General features: G+C 33.8%; 1 protein-coding gene across 1 annotated transcript in view; it reads left to right on the top strand.

Moving 5' to 3' along the window:
• The window catches only part of LOC129237350 (putative uncharacterized protein DDB_G0291608), a 60,410-nt gene that overhangs the window by 17,301 nt on the left and 22,413 nt on the right, over window positions 1–20,696 (top strand). The window lies entirely within an intron of this gene.

Genomic DNA, 20,696 nt, shown 5'->3' with positions numbered 1-20,696 from the left:
TAATGAGCTACATGCAACAGCTAAATTTCCCATGCACTTTATATTACTTTCTCTCAAATTAGCTATTGGGACCATATGAGAATTTTAGGCCCGAACCGTAGTCGATGTGCGGACAAGTTGATTTTCTGAGTGCTCAAGCAGGCCAGGTAAAATGGTTTCAACTGCGGTCTTTAGCTGCTGCTTAAGAAAGACAGGACCAGAAGGACTAGAAGGTATACTAGTTTATAAAAAAAAAAAACAAAAAAAAAAAAAACTCTAGAGCCAGACAATCTAGTTCCTATGAAAAGCCTGTCGCTGTGTCCAAAAATTTCCAGTGCTATTAATAAATGGACATCGTTTATTTGGAATTAAAATTTTCCAAGGATATTTGATCGCAAGACAAACTGTGAGTTGAATAACTGCACTATTGATGCACATTGAAAAATTGTTTAAAGGCTTTCTAAGTATGTAGTTTTATATTTCCAATTTCTTACCATCTTAACTAGAGAAACTTACTGATGATTCCACAAAAATCGATTCTGTGCTGGCCACTTGCTAAATTTTACTTATTTAATTTTTGTTTTTACTTTATTCTAATATTCTAATAAATTTTAAATCTATTCAAGGGTTTTCGCGTATACATATCTTCAACTTTTTCTGGATATATTAAGTATAAGAAATAGCAAAAAATGAAAAAATCGTTTTCTTATAAAGGGTCCTTCAAAAGAACGCCTAGATGTCATTAGTGAATAATTCCTTTTTTATATATTTTTAATTATACCATCTTTGATATTTGTCAAGTAGACAGATGCATCATTTTACACAACAGAACAACGCGTTAAAATTATTGAAACTTCTTATGAAAAACATTCGCAAAATTCGTGATTTTTTTGGTGAAAATAATCGTCCTAATGAGTGGAAAATTTAAAAAATGGTGAACAAATTTCAACAAGCTGGTTTTGTCGAACATAAAAAAACTGGTAGACCAAAAACTGAAGGTTCTGTTGAGAATATTGTTGATGTAGCGCCAAGTGTTGCTGAACACTCAACAACATCGATGTCTCGACGTTCACATCAATTAGGCATTCATGAGCCGACTGTTGGGCGGATGTCACCTGTAGACGTGCTCGGGGTGGACATTCAAATGATTCATATACAATTGTTAAGAGCCGTATTTGGAATAAAGATAGAGAAGCCTGAAATATTTTAAATTTTTACATGTTTTATTTTAAAACAACATCTGGGCCCGTCTTTTGAAAGATCCTTTATATTTCTTACAACATAAATCAATAATGTTCGTATTTTTATCTATTCAGTTTTTATTAAAAAAATATACGTTCGCAAGGTATAATAATGCTTAAAAAAATAAATAGGTATATATAAATAATTTTTTACAAAAACTAAAAAGGTAAAAAAGAAAAAAGGAAAAGGTTTAATAAAAAAGTTTTTAATAAATATAAAGTTTCGTGCACACCATATTTTGATTGCTGAATTGGAAAGTTTTTCTTTAACCAAAAATCGTTATTTGCCGATATTTCAAAAATTACATTGCAGAAAATAAATTATTTGGATTTTTGGACTCAAGATTTTGCATTCCACTCGATATGGTTCTGTGGTAAAAAAATTATTAATTAATTGCAAATCTGTGGTTCCTTCAGTGCAGCTAAAGATCTTTATGTTCTGTGCAGCGGATGAGAAGAGGCTGATTATTCAAAGAAGTGAAGATATATACGTAACAATCAGCAGCAATTTTGAAAACAAAAAATTTGACAATGCCTGCAAAATCGACAGCAACCGATCACCTAAAGTGATATTTGTATATCGTACGTGTCTCCCGCGAAAGAAAGATGCTGCTCGCCCAACTTTGGAAATCGATTTTATCGCTTTAGTGTGCCATGCCTCACAAAGTCCTTGTCTGAATAATTTCATAAATAAAATTAATGGAATTAAAAAAGTCCGTTTAATTTTGATGCGAAGGCTAATTGATGATGAAAAATAGGCCACTTATAGTACGAGAACAAGATCGCGGTTAGCCATCTCAAGTGATCGCCAAGCCCGGATTAGAGACCACCGAAAATAGGGCATACGGTTGTGTGCTTGGTAGGATTTTAAGGGAATCATTCTCCGTGATATGCCTCCGTCGGTCCAAACACTAAATATTTCAGACAACAACTGACCATATTTCAAAAAGGCGATCAAACGGTATCAGCCAGAATTCGCGGATAAGAAGGGTATTGAGTGATTCCCTGTTAAGTGATACAAGTATTTTCTGAATATTCGATTATTTGTCGGCTCGAGTATAATAAGAAGTAAATTTGCAAAAAATTGTATAACTTTGCAATTCATTCAAAATTGAAAATTTGGTATAGAGTTTTTTAAAGTAAAATATAATCGGCTCCTTTTAACATTTTCATAAATATGTTACAATTTTTACGATAAAAAAAAAAATTATATTAAATAAATTAAAAATTTTATTTTTTTGTTAAAACTTTTTGAGGAGTAATAAATTTCTTTTTAAAGGTGTTTGTTTTTTTGTTAAAACTGTTTGAGCAGTAATAATTTTTCTTTTTAAAGGTTTTTTTTTGTTAAAACTTTTTGAGGAATAATAATAAAAGATGGACTTTTCTCGAAAATTACAAATTTTTTTATTCAGATTTTTTCTCAAATATGACGATAAAAATGTTTCTTAAAAAATTTTATTTTATTATTTTATTATTATGTACTCCTTAGAATATTAAGAGAACACAAAATTCATAAAAAATGTAAAAGGAACCAAAAAAAACATTAGGTAAAAAAATTTTTAACTTTGAATGAATCTCGATTTTATCAAAATTTGTTCCAAACATTTTTTTCAGTTCGCTTTTTATTATGCTCGCACCAACAAATTATCCAATTTTCGGGAGAGCTTACGACAATATCGAAAGTATTTGGATCGCCTGGAATGGAATCGTTCCTTTGTTTTATATGACGACACTACCAGCATCAGCTATATAGTAGAGCACTTTGACAAACATTTAAACATTTTTCTCAACGTTACAAAATTGATATCAAGTTTGTCTTGTGGAAAGAAGCAGGCCAAGTTTTTTTTATTAAAAGAGACTAGGATTGCTTTAATTGTGGAATTACGAAACTATGCGCGAAACTGACAAAAATTATTGAACAAAACGACTCATATTTGATCACTATTGAGATGAAGAGGTGAGAACTCTCAGCACTTGTTACATGACCAATAACCTTTAAAAAAAAAATTATACCAGTGTTTGGACCTAACCTATGTTATTAAAACGAGAATTTTGGTATAGAATTTCCACAAAATTAGTTCAAAACTGACAGAATATCTGGACTTAATAGAAATATTTACTTGGTTAACTGGTGCAACAAATATTTCTATCGACCAGAAAAAAATACCTTCAGTGTTTGTCTAAACGTGGTAATGTATAAAGCCTGTAATAACTTTAAAACCTTGCACATTCTGGCCAAGTGAAAGATAAAAATTCTTCTTCTTCTAAATATCATGGGTATTCAAGAGTTAAAGTTGGCAAGACTATTTTCTCAGAACAGCTAAGAATAAATAAGCCCTTCCACCTACTCGAACATTGTAGTACATGGGCTGAAATGAAGGAAGCTGTTAGTTTTTAGTTAGTTAGTTAGTCCTTTCATTTTCAGACCCGCAGACACAATCATAGACTTCATAAATAGGCGAGGCATCTTTAAGGCAAGATCGTACAGTGCAAGCACATTCGACTACGCAGGTCTCTTTTCTTGAAGTCGATTGCATATGTAAATAACAATAAATTCATTTTAGAGAGGTTTCTTGGGACTCACAAGATTCTGCAATTCATGTCTTTTGCCGAAATTAAAGAAATTTAGGTATTTTTTAGAAATAATTTTGCAAGCCTCTTTGAAACCAGCAAAGTTTATAACACAGTGCAACAGCCATTGAGTGGGCGCAACAATTCCAAATCAGAATGAAAGTAATAAATAAATGAATACTCAAATCCTCAAAGCTTTTTGAATACTCTGGTCAGGTCAGGTTTTTTTTATAGCTTAAATAATTTTTAAATTATGCACCTGAACGCCTTTCGAAAAAGTGGAAAAAATTGTTCAAATACTTATCTGAATATATACCTCGATTATCTAAAATATGTACCCAGTTCGGCCCATTTGTAAGGCGCTAAAAAATGCAATTACGACTTTTACGTATTTCTTATGCACATTTCGACTGAGAAGACCCCTTGTGAAATTTTGCGTGAAATTATTTTTAAAACATAGGGTTCATAGGGCAGCCTAAAAAATGCATTTTTCTGGACTTTTTCAGCAAATAGGTCAAAACGATCTTATTTCGAGAAAGCTAATGCTGTGAAATATTAAAAAAAATACTTTTCGTATTGCTGGTACAGTCTGCCTTCCCTTACGGTTGCAAGATGAAATCGGCAGTCAAAGCAGAGGTTTTCCTAAATCAGCAAATTTATCAATTTCCTTAAAACTACGGAATACTGCTAGTGTTTTGCAGGCACAAGTCTTTGCGATTTTGCTGGAGTGCAGAATGCTTAGGGACCGTGGGAGCAAGGGAGATATGACAAGCTGACGATAATAAAGCTGCGATTAAGGCACTGTCGATGCCATGGTGCAGACGCAAAGTAGTAAACTCCTGTAAAGAGGAGATCAAATCTTTTAAGTGCGCAGATAACATTTCTCTGAACTGGGTTCCAGGGCTTAAGAACATAGAGGGAATGATTGAATTGGTCTCAGAGGTAATCGGCATTCATCTGACTGTTGTTAAAGAGGAATTGTAAAACCTATAATATTTCTCAAAAAAGCGCAGAGTTCCGTTTCTTCGAGAGCTTTTTCGAAAATTCTTTGACCCCAGTACAATTGGGGCAGGACGCAGAAAGTTTGAAAGATTCCACGCTATTCAATTTTCCAACTCGTAGCTGTTTTTACGGGTCATTGGATCAAAGAAAAGCTAGGGTTACCATACAGAAGCTGTGGGGACCTTTCAGAGAAGAGGACTCTTTAGCACTTTCTCTGTAAATGTCCGAGCTTAGCTGCTAGTCGATTAAGGTCAATGGGTGCTTCTTTCTACGACTCCTACTTAAATTCTATTAACCTGCCCTATTACATTAATAGCTCCGGTTGGTTGTTGATATCTTCCTGTTGGAGGTTTCATAATGGTACCAAAACGGCACTTTAATGCTATTTGGGCAGTGCCACACTGGTACTTCAACCATTTCGTCTACTTAGCTCCCTACTCCTCGTGAAATTTTACTCTCTAAACTAGACATTTTGCTCAGAGAAGTACTTTAACCAGGCTTTCTACTTTTTTGAAAAGCATCTAGGTACATAATTTAAAAATTAATTGAGCTATAAACGAGAATATTACCTGGAAATGCGAAAAGCTTTGAAGATTTTACTGTATGGCTTTAGAACTTTCATCCAAACTTGATTTCATTCCACCTCAAGACAATAACTCCATATTGTTGCGCAGTTTAAATCAACAATGTTACCAGTCACACACACACACACATAAATTGCATCTATTCACACTGCTTAACATTATATAGTATATGTATGTATTGTACTTAAATCTTCACATTAGTTGATTGTACGTATGTATACATTTGAATTTAAATGTTGATCATCTTTAATTTTGCTTATCGAAAAAGAAATATTGTTTGCTTGTTTACGCAACATTTATATTAAAATTGAATATTTAAAATCCAAACATTTTTAACGTATTTTGTATTTAAATATGTGTTCTTTCAATTTAGGGTTCTTCCACTTTTAGTCCACTTAAGTCACAACCACCAAGTAAAAAATTGTATAAAAAACACGTGTAGAAAGTGTACAAGTGTATGTACAATAACAAAACAAAATCGTACAACTTAAACGTTAAAGTAAAAACGTAATCAATCGTTCACGTAATCGTAATCGTACCCATAGAACAAACAATTTTTAAACACTAACTTAGAGGTAAGGCTTGAAAACTGTAACCATACAAAAAATAAAAAAATAAAAATAAAAATCTAGTTTGTTGTTTGAGTTCAGCATTTTTGGTCTACTACTTAGTTTGCTGTGTTTTGATTAGCGAACATTTCAATTTCCTTCTAGTTTTATTTGCCACATTTTTGCAAAGCAAGATACATACACACATACATACAAATGTATTTTGTGCGAAACTTTAGTGCGTTCATTATATAGTTTTTTTTCTTGTTTTGTAATAATTTTGTTAAAAATTTGCTAATGGTTGCTAATATCTATATTTTTTCTTGTTTTATGTATAATATTTTTATTGGTAGTGCAGTTATTAAAAATTTTACAAATGTATAAAAAATTACATAAAGTATACACAAATGTATGAAAAGCGTACTTTGACATTTATAAATGAACCCACACACATCACTCATTGTATTTATTTATAATGCCAAACAAACTTTCGTATTTGCGGTATACGCCAGGGTGACAGCTATTTCGGCACAAATCTCGCCATCTGTGGAGTTTTTTACTAAGAGAAATCGATTTTTGAATTTTTGTGCGATCTCCACGAGTTCTTTTCGTTTACCAAAAAAAAATTATTAAAAAGCAAAAAACAAAAAAAAATTAATAAAAAGAAAAAAAAAATAAAAAAAAGAAACAAAAAAATGTTTGCCATTGAAGCTGTGCGAAATATTACTTTATATATATATACACCCTTTTTGGGTGTTTGGCCGAGCTCCTCCTCCTATTTGTGGTGTGCGTCTTGATGTTGTTCGACAAATGGAGGGACCTACAGTTTCAAACCGACTCCGAACGGCAGATACTTTTATGAGGAGCTTTTTCATGGCAGAAATACACTCGGAGGTTTGCCATTGCCTGCCGAGGGGCAAAAATGTTTTTTTTAATTTTGGTGTTTCACCGAGATTCGAACCAATGTTCTCTCTGTGAGTTCCGAATTCCTTAGTTATTGCGTCTAAATTGCAGTTTCTCAGAACCTTCAAAACTCCTTCAGTTTAAGATTTAGACCATTGCAGAAATAAAGCCTACAGTTTTTTTGTTTTCCTTTTTATGTGGAGGAGATGAGACATACAGGTATATCTGATAAATGTACTTAGCTTAATACTGGATACTCACCACTCACACCAGGTAGGTTTAAAACTGGCAGCTAAAAGGTCAACGGTCTCTTGAGCGCTGTTAGGCATCGGCGGCCACTACAAAAAAGAAGCATTGAAAAAAAAAAAAACCCATAAAAGATAATTTTGTGCACACGCTAAAAAATCGAAATATTAACTAAAATAATTATAATAAAATTATAATAAAAGAAATTATATTGAATGATAAGTATATTTAGATATACAAAAGCATGCATACAATTATTAATTTTATGTTTACTAAATTAATAAAATACGATAATATAAAATAAATCAAAAATATATAATTACTAAAGTTTACAGCATTAATTATTATAAAATCAAAAAACGCACCCTAACGAAACATCTACACATTTTGAGTTTTGACCTATTTCTAGCGTTTAAGTTGGAATTTGAGCTTTGTGATATTAGGACACTTATAGTAGAATTCTAAGACAAATATATTTGTGGTGCATTTGAAACCATTAAATCCCTTTGTATTGCGCTTTGTATTGCTATTGTATTTGCGCTTTCCCACATAAGAGACAAAAAATATCCATTTATTGAAGAGTTAGGTGGTGAACATATTCCACAAAAATATTTCTGGCTGTGTTTTACATAGAACTGCTGATCATATCTTATATCCAAAACGCAGCGTTCCCATAGTTTCTTACACCGATGTGCAACAAGAACGCGAAAATCTAGCCTCCACTAAAATAAAATCGCCGATACAAACAGAACGGTTTTTTTTGCTTGAAGGCCCACTATAGGATTTATTTCACATTAGACGATTTTTTATGTTTTTAGAATGGAAAAAAAAATTTAGTCCAAATTTCATTTCGTTTTGATGAGTTGTACTATTCTAATTCGGTTATACAGCGCCATGTTGCACAAAAAAACCAAAACCAGCGACATATAAAAAAGGGCCAAAATTCAAAATAATCAGCAAAGCAGAACGTTGATCGCTTTGGAATTAACATACATTAATTTAGCACCTTTTTCCAATAAAATCCTCGCTTTGGCTCCAGTGAAGATTATCTTCAAATTCACTTGACACTCAATGTGTTAAACGCGTTCTTTTTAAAGAAAATTTTTCAAACCTACTCGAAGCTTAGCTCGAATAAATCTTCATCAATTGACTTAAAATTTTAACTTTAGAGTGGACGCACATTCACCGTCGGTCAGTTTTTGTCCATTCAAGAGGGATTCCGATACATAAGATTTGGTATAGAAAACAAGTCATTAGGAGAGGTTACACTGTACTTGTATATTCAAAATTACATTCTCAATTCTCTCGATTTTGCGACTTATTGCATTTTTTTCATACAAAATTTTCGAATGATTTTTATTTGAATTTAGAGCTCTTCGATAAAAAAAAAAATTTCTCTACTTCTATCGCTATTCACATTCTTACAGATACAGCTGATGATTCATTTAAAAAAATCATTTATAGTATACAGTTTTTAAAATATATAATAAGTTACCATTTTCAAAAATTTCATGGTCCCAGTGGCAAACAGTCCAAAATGTCATTATGTTTCTGGTTTAGTTCTATTTTATATTGGTGCTATATAGCTGATTGCGCAGACCTGATTACGCAGACCTGCATGTTTTTTCTTTATGTATGATGTTGGTTTCCAATGTATTTTAGTGTACCTAACACATTTTTTGTTTATTTATTGTTTGGATACAGCTTTAATTTGACTACTATATAAAACTTTAATTTGAGTATGGAATAATGTTTCTAGCACGCCGTGGTATCCGATTCGTCATGGTTTTGAGAAAAGTGGATATGAAAAGCCATAAAAACGGTGAGTTTGGGTGTTCTTACCTCTGCTTTTCTAGTGTTCTGCGTACAAAAATACTTTGGAAACCAGTCTTACATCACACCAAGAAAGAGTGAATTTCATAAGCCTGAATTTGTGAATTCGAATTTGGCCACCAAGGCGAACTTGGCAACAGGGTTACGTTATTTTATACGCAGAAGGTTTCTCAGGCGGATCATTGATTTACAAGATAAAAATGTATGGTTTGCACACGCTGATCACGTCTAAGACCTTTACCGTATACTAACGAACAATTCACAAGAAATTTAACACATGATAAAAAATTTTGAATCTAAAATAAATAGCTATCACTTCCAACTAAGTATATGGTATTTACTTATGTGAGCTGTGTTATTTTAGCAATAATATAAAATTGTTGAATCATCACATCCGTGCAACGATCAACAACCATTCGAAATAACGTAAGACGTCAATCGTATAAGCTGTGTCGCAGTCAAACCCACGAATGCAACGGATCTTAACTTATTTTCAATTCACAAGAGTTTACAAATTTTTCAATGCTTTGGATCGGGTTTTGAGATTACAATGACGTGAAACTGTCAAAACTGTTGTCAAATTTAATAAACACAACTAATATATAACCATGGATTCGCCCTTGTTTTTGTGTTTGAAAAAATAGTGCGGAGGCATCTAGAGGCACAGCGTAAATATGTACATGGTTAGTTATTTTAGCTCATTTACAAACTTTCCCTTGCGGATTCCTGAAGCGGCCAAACAATAAGAGACCAAATGAGATATTCCTTACTGAATTTTTCTCTAAATCGAAAATATATGTACACATGTGCATTCTTGTAAAAGTGTTTAAAATATTTTTTAACTTGAATGTAAAGTATTTTTATCATACTTAAGGCGAAATAAAAAGATAATACTCATACAAATTAATTTTTTATTTATTTTTATCACATACACTCTATCAGAAAAGTACCTGTAATTGTACAATAAAACGCAAAATAATTGTTTAATCATCAACATTTATTTTGTCGCCTTCAAAATAGGCTCCATTCGAAGCAATACACATATACCAACGATTCGTCCAGTCATCAAAGCACCTTTTAAACGCTTTTGAAGAGATCTTCTTCAGCTCCTTCAGCGAATTCTCCTTAATGGTCTCTATCGACTCAAAGCGGCGTCCGCGGTGTGGCAGTTTAAGTTTTTAGTGGAAAGAAAAGAGTCACAGGGGCCTAAACCCGGTGAATACGGTGGTTGTTCGATGATATTTGTCGAGTTTTTGGTCAAAAAAGTGTTCACAATATGATCCTTGTGAGACGGTGCGTTATCATGGTGCAAGATCCATGAGCTTTCTTTCCACAAATTGGGCCTCAAACGTCGCATAACTTCCAAATAAAATCCTTTATTTGTCGTTTGGTTTTCCAGCACCATTTTCTTGACTTTGTCGACCTTTCAGCCGTTGAAGACAAGTCTTCCCCGACTTCTTGACCCTCTGCAAATGCCTTATTTTTGATAAAGCTCACTCGCCATAGGCTTTCTGCAACATTTTCAACGATTCGGCAAACGAAGTCCCGTTCAAAACACAAAATCACAAAATTTAAGACAAATTCTTTGTTCGATATTTTTTCCCATAGTTAAAATCGCCCAAATGCCCAAAACAAGATAATTTACAGATCACGCTCAAACTCTGCGACACTATAAAGGACAGTTGTACCAATATTCCAGCAAAAAAAATTTTGACATATGTGTAACGCGCGCTTTTTAAATGAACAATTCCCGATATTTTTTTTAAAGAATATACTTTATTAAAAAAATAAAATAAAATTCAAAACAACTTATGAAATCAAAAATCCTTCACTAAATACTTAAAACTAAAATTCAAATTTGCAGGTACTTATTTCCCTGAGTAGTTCAGGGCTTCCAATTGCACTCTTTGCTAGCCATATACTTCTCCATGACATCTTTTTGGATGGGTTTGAGTTTATTAAAACTCGTCCTATAATAAATTTATTACAAAAACCATATGTAATTATATATTTTTACAATTTACTTACATTTTTGGTTAAATTCGATCGTTTACGGGTGGCTGTCGGTGTTCGAATGACAGTTCGATCAAACGAGTACGTTCAACACTCGTTCACATATATGATAATAATAATAAAGCAAACACATTATAGAAGTTCTCCCTTCTCCCTTGAAGACAATGCTTCAGAAAGTGAGGATTGATGCATTCAATTCACTTACGTGATGTTATCGCGGAATGGGAAAAGTGCTTCGAAAAATCGTTTAAAAGTATACACAACTTTCATCTTTATTAAAAATATTTATATTTTATATTTACATATTTAAATGTTATAGTTATTTTTACATATTTTTCTCAATTAAGTAACAACGGTTGATCATATAATTGGCAATTTTACTCAATGTTATCCTCGCGGCGAGTTAACGAATCATAGCCTTTATGTGCGAAATATAAAACTAAGAGGAAGTTCGTTAAAACATTTTTTCATTTATAGAAATTTTACTTATTGCGATTTTGGAAATTTTTCCATTAATCAAAATTTATTTTGGGACTTTAATCTGCGTACAAAAAAGTTCAAATTTGAAACAAAAAATTTTAAATATTAATACGATGTGAAGAAGCTTCTTTATGGGAAACAATTTTTCCATAACACTGGGTGTTTTTAATGTACGTGAAGAAGTATGGTCCAGCAATGATTGTAATTTGATCTGAACTGTTTTTTCGCTATCGGTGATACTCTCCTTGGGAGGATAACAAGAATATTTTGCTGAATATAAAGATTTATACAATGGAAATAAGTCAACTTCCTTTGCCTCTGTATATTTTCTTAACGTCTCATATTGCCATTTTAATAGCTTTAAATCCTCTATGAGCGCTAAGCTTTCATTCTCATTAAAAACCATATTTTTTCATGTTGATCCTCTTATTTAAACAAATTCTGAATATCACGATATAATTTTTTCACCCAGAATCTTTCAAAGTTTTAAAAAAAGCTTCTTTAAATTCATCTGCATAATAATTTTCAATAATATTATTTACTTTTCAATTGTTTGTACTTCGGGAGCATTCTGCAAAACTTGCATATCTTGGTCTCCCACGTTTACCAAAATTGCTTAAAACAAAATCCTCTGTCAGCCATTTTTAATATTTTTTTTCGAAAATTATTAATGCTTTATTTAGCTTTGCTTTAAAAATCTGTATGAAGGTATTCTCTAACTGTTTATTTAGTAATGTTTCACCATCAGCATCTATAGAAGGGTAATTTTTTTATTAAGGCTAAGATGAACTTCCATTTCTATCATGATGTTCTAATTCAAATAATTTGACGCATGAATAGGGCTTACTAATTATAACACATTCATGATTATTCCCAAAACTTAAATAAAGAAAAAGTTAACAAATAATTCAAAAGTTTTTACGTTTCAGCCACAAGCAAAATAAATTTTAACTCACAATGTTTTGCAATTCTGGGCAGATGATTATATCAAGGTTCACGCAATAATTGCAAGTAGAATCATTAATAAAAGTTAGAAATCAGACTAAACGAAATGTCATGTCAACAAATTGTCACAAACAAAATCAAAACAGCTTAGGCCAGATGAGTAAATCAAAGCCAACATGATTACTTTGAAGGTTTTCCGGTGAATATTCTGTGTTTGACTTTGAACTGACCTTCAATTTCACCCCGAAAGCACAATAACGAATACATAAATTTTTTGATATTTTTGTGGAGAATATTCTAGGTTTGTCCTTGAAAAATATTAATGTTTAAGTTTTTAGGTAGTTGGGAGAGGATTCCGCGTCTTAACAGGGGCTGGAAATTTGTGTACTTGCCAGGATATACTACCGGCGATTAGAACTACAATAAAAAATGCCAAACCGAATGTCAATACTTACATTTTTTTATTTTTAAAGTTTTTCCGAATTTTTTCACAAAGAGGATTCACATAATAAAAAAGAAGGAAATTCGAGTCTAGAAAGTCTCTTCCAAAATTATTTGGCGAGGATTTTAAAATAAGAAGTATTAAAATCGGTCAATACTTGGATCCTGTAGCCATTTTTGAACAAAATTTGTAAAAAAAGTCCCCACTGTGCGACACCCGTAACAAGCGGAAGCACATTTGAATATTTTAATTTTTAATTTTTTATTAATGTACATTATATTATATTCTTATAAAATTATAACTCATAGTCTAATAAAAACTATACAAATCAAAGTTTCAAACTTATAAAAAAATGGCAGAAACCTTTCATCTCCATTCCTTGGGCTTTAATTCGAATTTTTCGGAAAAATTTTTGGTACTCGGAACAGTTTTTGGCACTTTTGAAGCTTATTAAATTTTAGTATAATAATAAAGTGCAAGTTTCACGTAGCTAAAAAGCTTCTTTGATATTTTATAATTTTTTTCATTGACACTGTTTTGCATTTTGTTCATATAACAAATGCACGACAGGGGAAAATATGATAAAAAATCAAATGTCTGGAAATGCTAATTAAAAACATGGAAGTTTATGGATATTTTCAAATTTTTATACAAGATTTTAAAATTGGATTTAAATCGTTTTTACTAAACAAGGAGCTATACTTTTATACAAAAATAATTAACTTTAAAAAAAAAATAGTCACAACTGTCCAAAATATATTTGTGTGCTATCGTTTTTTTTGCGCGGTTTATAATCGGTAATGCTGAACAAGAGCATTTCCATATAAAGGAAATGTAAAATTCTTCTACTATGAAGAATAAAACTGCTGCTTAGCTCACATACCAAGATTTTAAATATTCAACTATCAATAGAGTTCAAATTGGGTCAATTGCAGTTTACTCTCTGAGTAGGCAATATGTAATGAACGCAAACTAAAAGTGTGCCACATACATACTTATATATATATTACTTATACATATGTAAAGTAGGTTTTTGGTTTTTATTGAAATTGCCTCATTCGTCTGCTGACTTGAAGAAATATATGCTATGAATAAATTTATGCAGCAATAAAATTTTAAGTGGAATTATTTCGATCTAATGGTTTCACTTAGTACTTTTGCATAATTTTGCATACGTTTGCATAATTCAATAAGATTAATTGAGTGTAAATGGAATTTCTCCAAACAGGGTGGCGCAATATGCTTGAGTGGTCATGGTATGTGATTGCAAGGTCATATTTTCAATAATCCATTAAATTATTCATTGATGGAATAGCTTGTTTTTGCTGAAAACTCTCCACATACTATAAATTTAAGCTTTTTTCTTCTTTGCTGACTTCTAATTTTTTTATTTTATTATATTATAATACCTTATATTAAAATTGATTATTTAGCACTGTAGTATCCTTTAAGAATTACAATATTTACTGCGATAGACAAGCATTCTTTGAATTGGCAATGTGTTCAAAATTAGGTTGCAAATTCCTGACTAATTTCCCTGTCTTTCCTTCTCTCAATGGAGCTTGTGAGTACTTTCTTATCAAATTGTTAAGCGTATCAGAACACAGAGATATTAAAGGAAATTGTATGCGAGTTGAACCATGTTAGAATAGAATTTATTTAAGCTTAAGATAATCCTTAAGCTAACTGTTTCCCGCTCTTGGTCAGATGACAGTTAAATATGCGCTGGCCGAACTTTAGGGCATGAAATGCAACTAGCTTTCCTGGCTCTTGCAGCCTCTATTCGGCAGAAATACTGCTAGACTGAATATCATTTAAGATTCTTTGGTGTTAACTTTTTATTTAAAGACGGTAAGTGGATTTATCTCCCTTTTCGTCTTTCCTTCTATATCTATCTCTATTTCTATTTCTATTTCTATCACTATATATTTTTATATAAACTGAAATCAGTCAGTCTCTGTCAGTACGAGAATCTGTTTGGTGTTCGTCTTTCAACAATTCTTCATCATTTCTATCAGCTTGGAGATCAAGCTGTAGATGGCGCAGGTTCGCTTTCCTTCATCACGCAGCGTTTTGATTATAAGCGCTGCTACACCAATTAATGCTCGTCAGTTTGCAGGTTTATCACACATTTGCATCGTATGGTTTGTCTCTGTGGGATGCTCGCCAAAAAACCTGCAAAGGTATTCTTGCGGTGTTGAAACGTGGGTACCGGAATAGCACACGCTTTGCACTCTCTGGTTCGTCAGGGCGGACCAGGCAGAAGGGGTCATTTTTCAAATTAAAGCGGTGTAGATACTCTTTAAAACATGCGTGACCGCTCAGCAGTTGCGTCACATAGAAGTAAACTTCCCTGTGTTTCCTTCGATAACATTTCGATTTGTTTGGTATCAGTTTGTGCGTCCAATGATCATTTTTTGAAAGGCCCCAGCGTTGCTGCCACTCTCAGATGGTTCGCTGCCTCTCTTTTTCTTTTATAACACCTAGCGGTAGGTTATACAACCTCTTCAGCTCTTTGACCGAGAGATCTATAGGGATTTTCCTCCATATGACTGCTATGGTCTGAAACAATGCGATAAGCGCTCGTGACCCTAAGCGCGCTAAGTCTATGTGTGGTTTTTATTTCTTTCGTACGCGATTTTTTCGCATTTGCTTAGATCGGCAACGCATATGTTATTATATTGTACATGTGGCGACAATTGAAAACAGCTGTCGGTTTTCTTCCCGAGTGTACTAGCTGCGCTTTTTCCTGACTGCCTCACAATGATCCTTGTACGTTATTCTCGAGTCAAGAATAGTTTCTAGGCATTTCAAGTACGGTTCAACCCTTATGGAGTGCCCGTCTACCGGGATTACGATCTCATCGAGTGCCCTTCTTTTGCTAAGCAAAACTACTTTCGTCTTCTGCGCTGCAAGTTCCAGTTTTGCTGCTATCAATCATTTTCGTATACGTGAAATTGCGTCATTGCATATGGCCTCAGTGGCTCGACACGTTTGTCTACTTCCACCAACGCGATGTCATCAGCGTACCCAGCACGGGTTGCTTCTACGAGAAGGGATATTTTAATCTCGCCGTCGTACATTGCGTTCCATAGTGTTGGACCAAGTACCGAGCCTTGTGGCACACCACCGGTCACCTTATATTGTATAACGCCAACTTGCGTGTCGTAGAGCTCCAGCCTATTGTTGAAATAGTCGCCAATAATGCGCTGTAAGTCCGCCGGAACTTTAAATGCTGCGAGCCCTCCCATTATCTGGCTCCAGCTCGCAAAATTGAATGCATTTTTTATGTCTAGTGTTACCATAGCACAGTAGTTGCATCTTCTACTTCTTCAAGTTCCTGCATCTTGTGGCTTTTTGAGTAATGCTCATTACCATACTTATGGTATCCACTGTCGAGTGCGCTTTTCGAAAACCAAACTGGCTGAGATTCTGTTGTACACTATTCGCTCCAACATTTTGCCGATTCTATCTAACATAGCAAAAGCACTCTCTTCTTCTTCTTAATTGGCGCGATAACCGCTTACGCGATTTTGGCCGAGCTTAATAAAGCGCGCCAGTCGTTTCTTTCTCGTGCTAACCGGCGCCAATTGGACACACCAAGTGAAGCCAAGTCCTTCTCCACCTGATCTTTCCAACGCAGAGGAGGCCTTCCTCTTCCTCTGCTACCACCAGCTGGTACCGCATCGAATACTTTCAAAGCCGGAGCGTTTGTATCCATTCGGACGACATGACCCAGCCAACGAAGCCGCTGGATCTTTATTCGCTGCGCTATGTCTATGTCGTCGTAAAGCTCATACAGCTCATCGTTCCATCGTCTGCGATATTCGCCGTTGCCAACATGCAAAGGTCCAAAAATCTTACGCAGAATCTTTCTCTCGAACACTCCAAGCGTCGCTTCATCGGATGTTGTCATCGTCCAAGCTTCTGCGCCATACGTTAGGACGGGCATGATGAGAGTCTTGTAGAGTGTTAGTTTTGTTCGTCGAGAGAGGACTTTACTGCTCAGTTGCCTACTTAGTCCAAAGTAGTACTTGTTGGCAAGAGAGATTCTACGTTGGATTTCAAGGCTGACATTGTTATAGGTGTTAATGCTGGTTCCCAAATACACGAAGTCTTTTACAACCTCAAAATTATAACTGTCTACAGTGACGTGGGTGCCGATACGCGAATGCGCCGACTGTTTGTTTGAAGACAGGAGGTACTTCGTTTTGTCCTCGTTCACCACCAGACCCATTCGCTTTGCCTCTTTATCCAGTTTGGAGAAGGCAGAACTAACAGCGCGGTTGTTAAGGCCGATGATATCGATATTATCGGCATACGCCAACAATTGTACGCTCTTATAAAATATTGTGCCTGAGCGATTAAGTTCTGCGGCTCGTACGATGTTCTCCAACATCAGGTTAAAGAAGTCACACGACAGTGAGTCACCCTGTCTGAAACCTCGTTTGGTATCAAACGGCTCGGAGAGGTCCTTCCCAATTCTGACGGCGCTGCTGGTGTTGAGCAACGTCATCTTACATAGCCGTATTAGTTTTGCGGGGATACCAAATTCAGACATAGCAAAAGCACTAATAGCTGCTTTTTCCAAACGTCGTGGAATACGCCTTCCAGAAGGCTGGTGTCAAACAAGGTGGCGATCTATATCTCTCTCTTACTTTACTTATATCTTTCCCTTTTGACTACTGATATTGCAACTAGTCTGTTTTTCCTATATCTCACAATTTGTTTCTTCGCCACAAACTTACCAGTGACATAACAACATACCAATATCAATAGCAACTTATACTTTTCAAGAAACAAATACAAAATACGCTTTTGAAAAATTTAACTCAGATTATAATTTCTTCCAGCAATTTGTAAGCGGTATTTTGGTAAAACAATGCCAAACAATCTGAGAAATTAAGAAAATCTATTATTTGTTTGTAATCAGAAGGCATTTCTTTCAATACTTTTGTGGCATTACGAGTGCACAATTTCATGGTCATTGTAAACTGTTTGCTCTTCCATTGATATTTTCCTAAAAATTGCAACTAAGATACCATCGCCGTCCTCGTTTGTTTGTGTAGAAAACAAACAAATTAAAAACCAATGCCGAAGAAATATTCTACAACTCGTAAAAAAGTTAAAGCTAAAGTAAAGAAGGTTGCCGTTTCAAATGTGGGCCCTTTGTAAAGCTGTGCAACTGTAAATCGACACAAACAAGGGTAAGTAGTATTTTTAATTGTGTATGTATTTGTATACACCTAACCAGGCTGAAGGTGAAATCCACAAAGTGCAAAGAGATTTTGCGATTAACACAGATGAAGCGGAAGAAACATTTTCTAAAGGCAAAACATAGCAAGGATCGCTTTTGCAAAAAGTAAAAATGCTTTAAATGGAAACGCAATCTAAATCTAAGGTATAAAGAAAAAAGAAAAATTAGAAATATTGAGTTACATATTTCGAATTTAATTTGTATACCTTAGTGGATAAGAGGATTACTGTAACATTTCTAAAGGCAATGTAAGTAAATATACATACATATGTATGTTCGTACACGTATGTACATTAGCACAGAACCACAGCACAGAACGACTAGCAACTATGCTTACGGACATGGATTGGAAAAATAGTATTTTCGTCTTGATTTATCAAAAGGCAGACGTTTGCCCCTGCTTGTTTGTTTATATATTCTCTATAGACTCTCAACTGCTTTACTTACACGAGCTGCTCACATTTAGAAACAAAATGTGTTTTGACTGGAGGAAGGTTAAGCGCGTACACGAAGATGCAATAAAATTATAGAAATACTTGTGGTATCAATTGAGCTACACTGCATTAAATAACAATAGCATGGGGATTTGCGATAATAAATATAAATGAAGACCTATTTTTTTCTATTCCATTCTATTCCTCGAAACTTTTTGACTAACTATAAATATTTAAACTATTAAAAAATACCTTTTAAATAAGATATTTTACAAGATAGATTCTCACAGGCTTCACAAGTTGTGACTGCTTAAAGATGCACTACCAAACAAAACACAAAAATAATTGCCCAAGAAAATTATCTGTTTCAAAATTTGATATGAGAGTTTGGAAAGGATCTATTTTTCTTCGAAACTGAAATAAAATTGAGCCAGTTTTGAGCAATTATGGCTTCTAAGAGTGAGCTACTGGAAGGCGGAGCTGTGGTGGTTCCCACGAAATTATTTGCAGCACGGAATGCCTTCGAATGCATATGAATATCACTTAAATTCTATATTTTTATTTTTATTTTTTACAAATTTGGAGGGCTTTTATATTAAATTTCAGTGAGTTACGGTATGTAGCCGATAAAGAATGTACCTAAGCTAAAATTTATAAAAAATGTAAAGTTGTGACTATCATTGGAAATTTTGTTGAATAAAAGTAGGTACTAGCATGGCATTTAGCATATCAGATTTAACCAGCTCTTTTACATATACACATATACATGTATATATGTATTTGTATGACATAACAAAAGGTGCTGGCTCTTTAGCCTTAAGCCGTTTAGGACTCATACAAACTTTAACATTCCACTGTACTCGTAGTAGGTTGGGTGTAACAGATTGAGCGTAATAAAATGACCGTTGGGAATAAGAAGTTGGGGTGTGTAAATATGTGTACAACCATATGTACATTCATACATGCACATGTACAATTATATTTAATAGTACATATACATACGCGCATTCGTTTATCTAATTGCCTCCAAAACGCTTGCATAAATTCCATTTAGAATGAGAATTTATCGATTTTTTATGGGCTTTCATTTAAATGCAATTTTCTTGGAATGCTTGAATATTTATTATTTAACTACGTTCACAAAACTCAACGGTGCATCTAAGAACTATTGGCATGTCATTGCCGCGAGACTCTAAGTACATAGTTTTTAAATGAAAATACTTGACGAGTATACATACATTTCTGTTTGCATTTAAGCTGTGCGAGTCATGTGCATATACAGTATAACCTCCTTAATATAGTTTCCCCAATTGACTTTAACTAACGACATTTTCGAATCATTGAAACATGAAAAAAGTCCATTACTCAAATATATAATGAATTAATATAATAGGAATTATGTTATTTAGCTTTGCTCAGCGGTGCCTTTTTAGGAATACTTTTTTCCTTTCAGGTGAAATTAAATGTGCTTTTCTGTCTTAGATTTCCATTAGCCTATTTTAAACATTTCTTAAATATTCTACCTGCATCTCAGCTGAGCGCTCTACAAATTCTGGTGTTACTTCTTTCTCTTCCGTGGCGCTTTGCTCATTTGGAATAGGCTTCAAAATGTCCATATCATTCTCTTTGTCCGCCTTACTAACCACCCTTGACTTGTTACATCTTTGCGAATTGGGACCAGTAGTCTTCTAACTTTGTTAGTCAACGCGGTCCATTTTCTGTATCAACTGAGGTAGTTTTTTTATATTCAATATTCTAATACAAGGTGGTGCATAACTAATCACCCTATCTGATGATACATAATTCTTGGAAATGGCGTCGTACGTCAACAATATTTGACAAATGGGAACTAGACAATGAATACGTGAAGGTCAAAATATCGCTTATCGCTTAAAATAATTGTTTTTATTAAGCAAAAATGTTATTCAAAAATAAATATGGGTGATTAATTGTTCGCCACCTTGTAGAAGGTCATCGTTACCACCTAGATTTGCCAATTATTGCTGCGTCCACATTTAGCCACATGTTTCCCTACTTAATCACAACATCTTTTTAGACGTAAACCTTTTTCAGTTTCTCCTAAAAAGAAGGAGCGGCCAATAAGCTTACGATCTAAGGAACTTAACGAATGAAAATTATACATTTATATTCGTTTTTATTTTTCACTATGATTCGCCTCAAGTGAAATAGAGTTTTCACAGAAAATGTATTGTTTAGA

This window comes from Anastrepha obliqua, chromosome 2, assembly GCF_027943255.1.
Source record: "Anastrepha obliqua isolate idAnaObli1 chromosome 2, idAnaObli1_1.0, whole genome shotgun sequence".
NCBI lineage: Eukaryota > Metazoa > Arthropoda > Insecta > Diptera > Tephritidae > Anastrepha > Anastrepha obliqua.
Note: the sequence above shows the minus strand (reverse complement) of the source record. Positions and strands in the feature narration are given on the sequence as shown.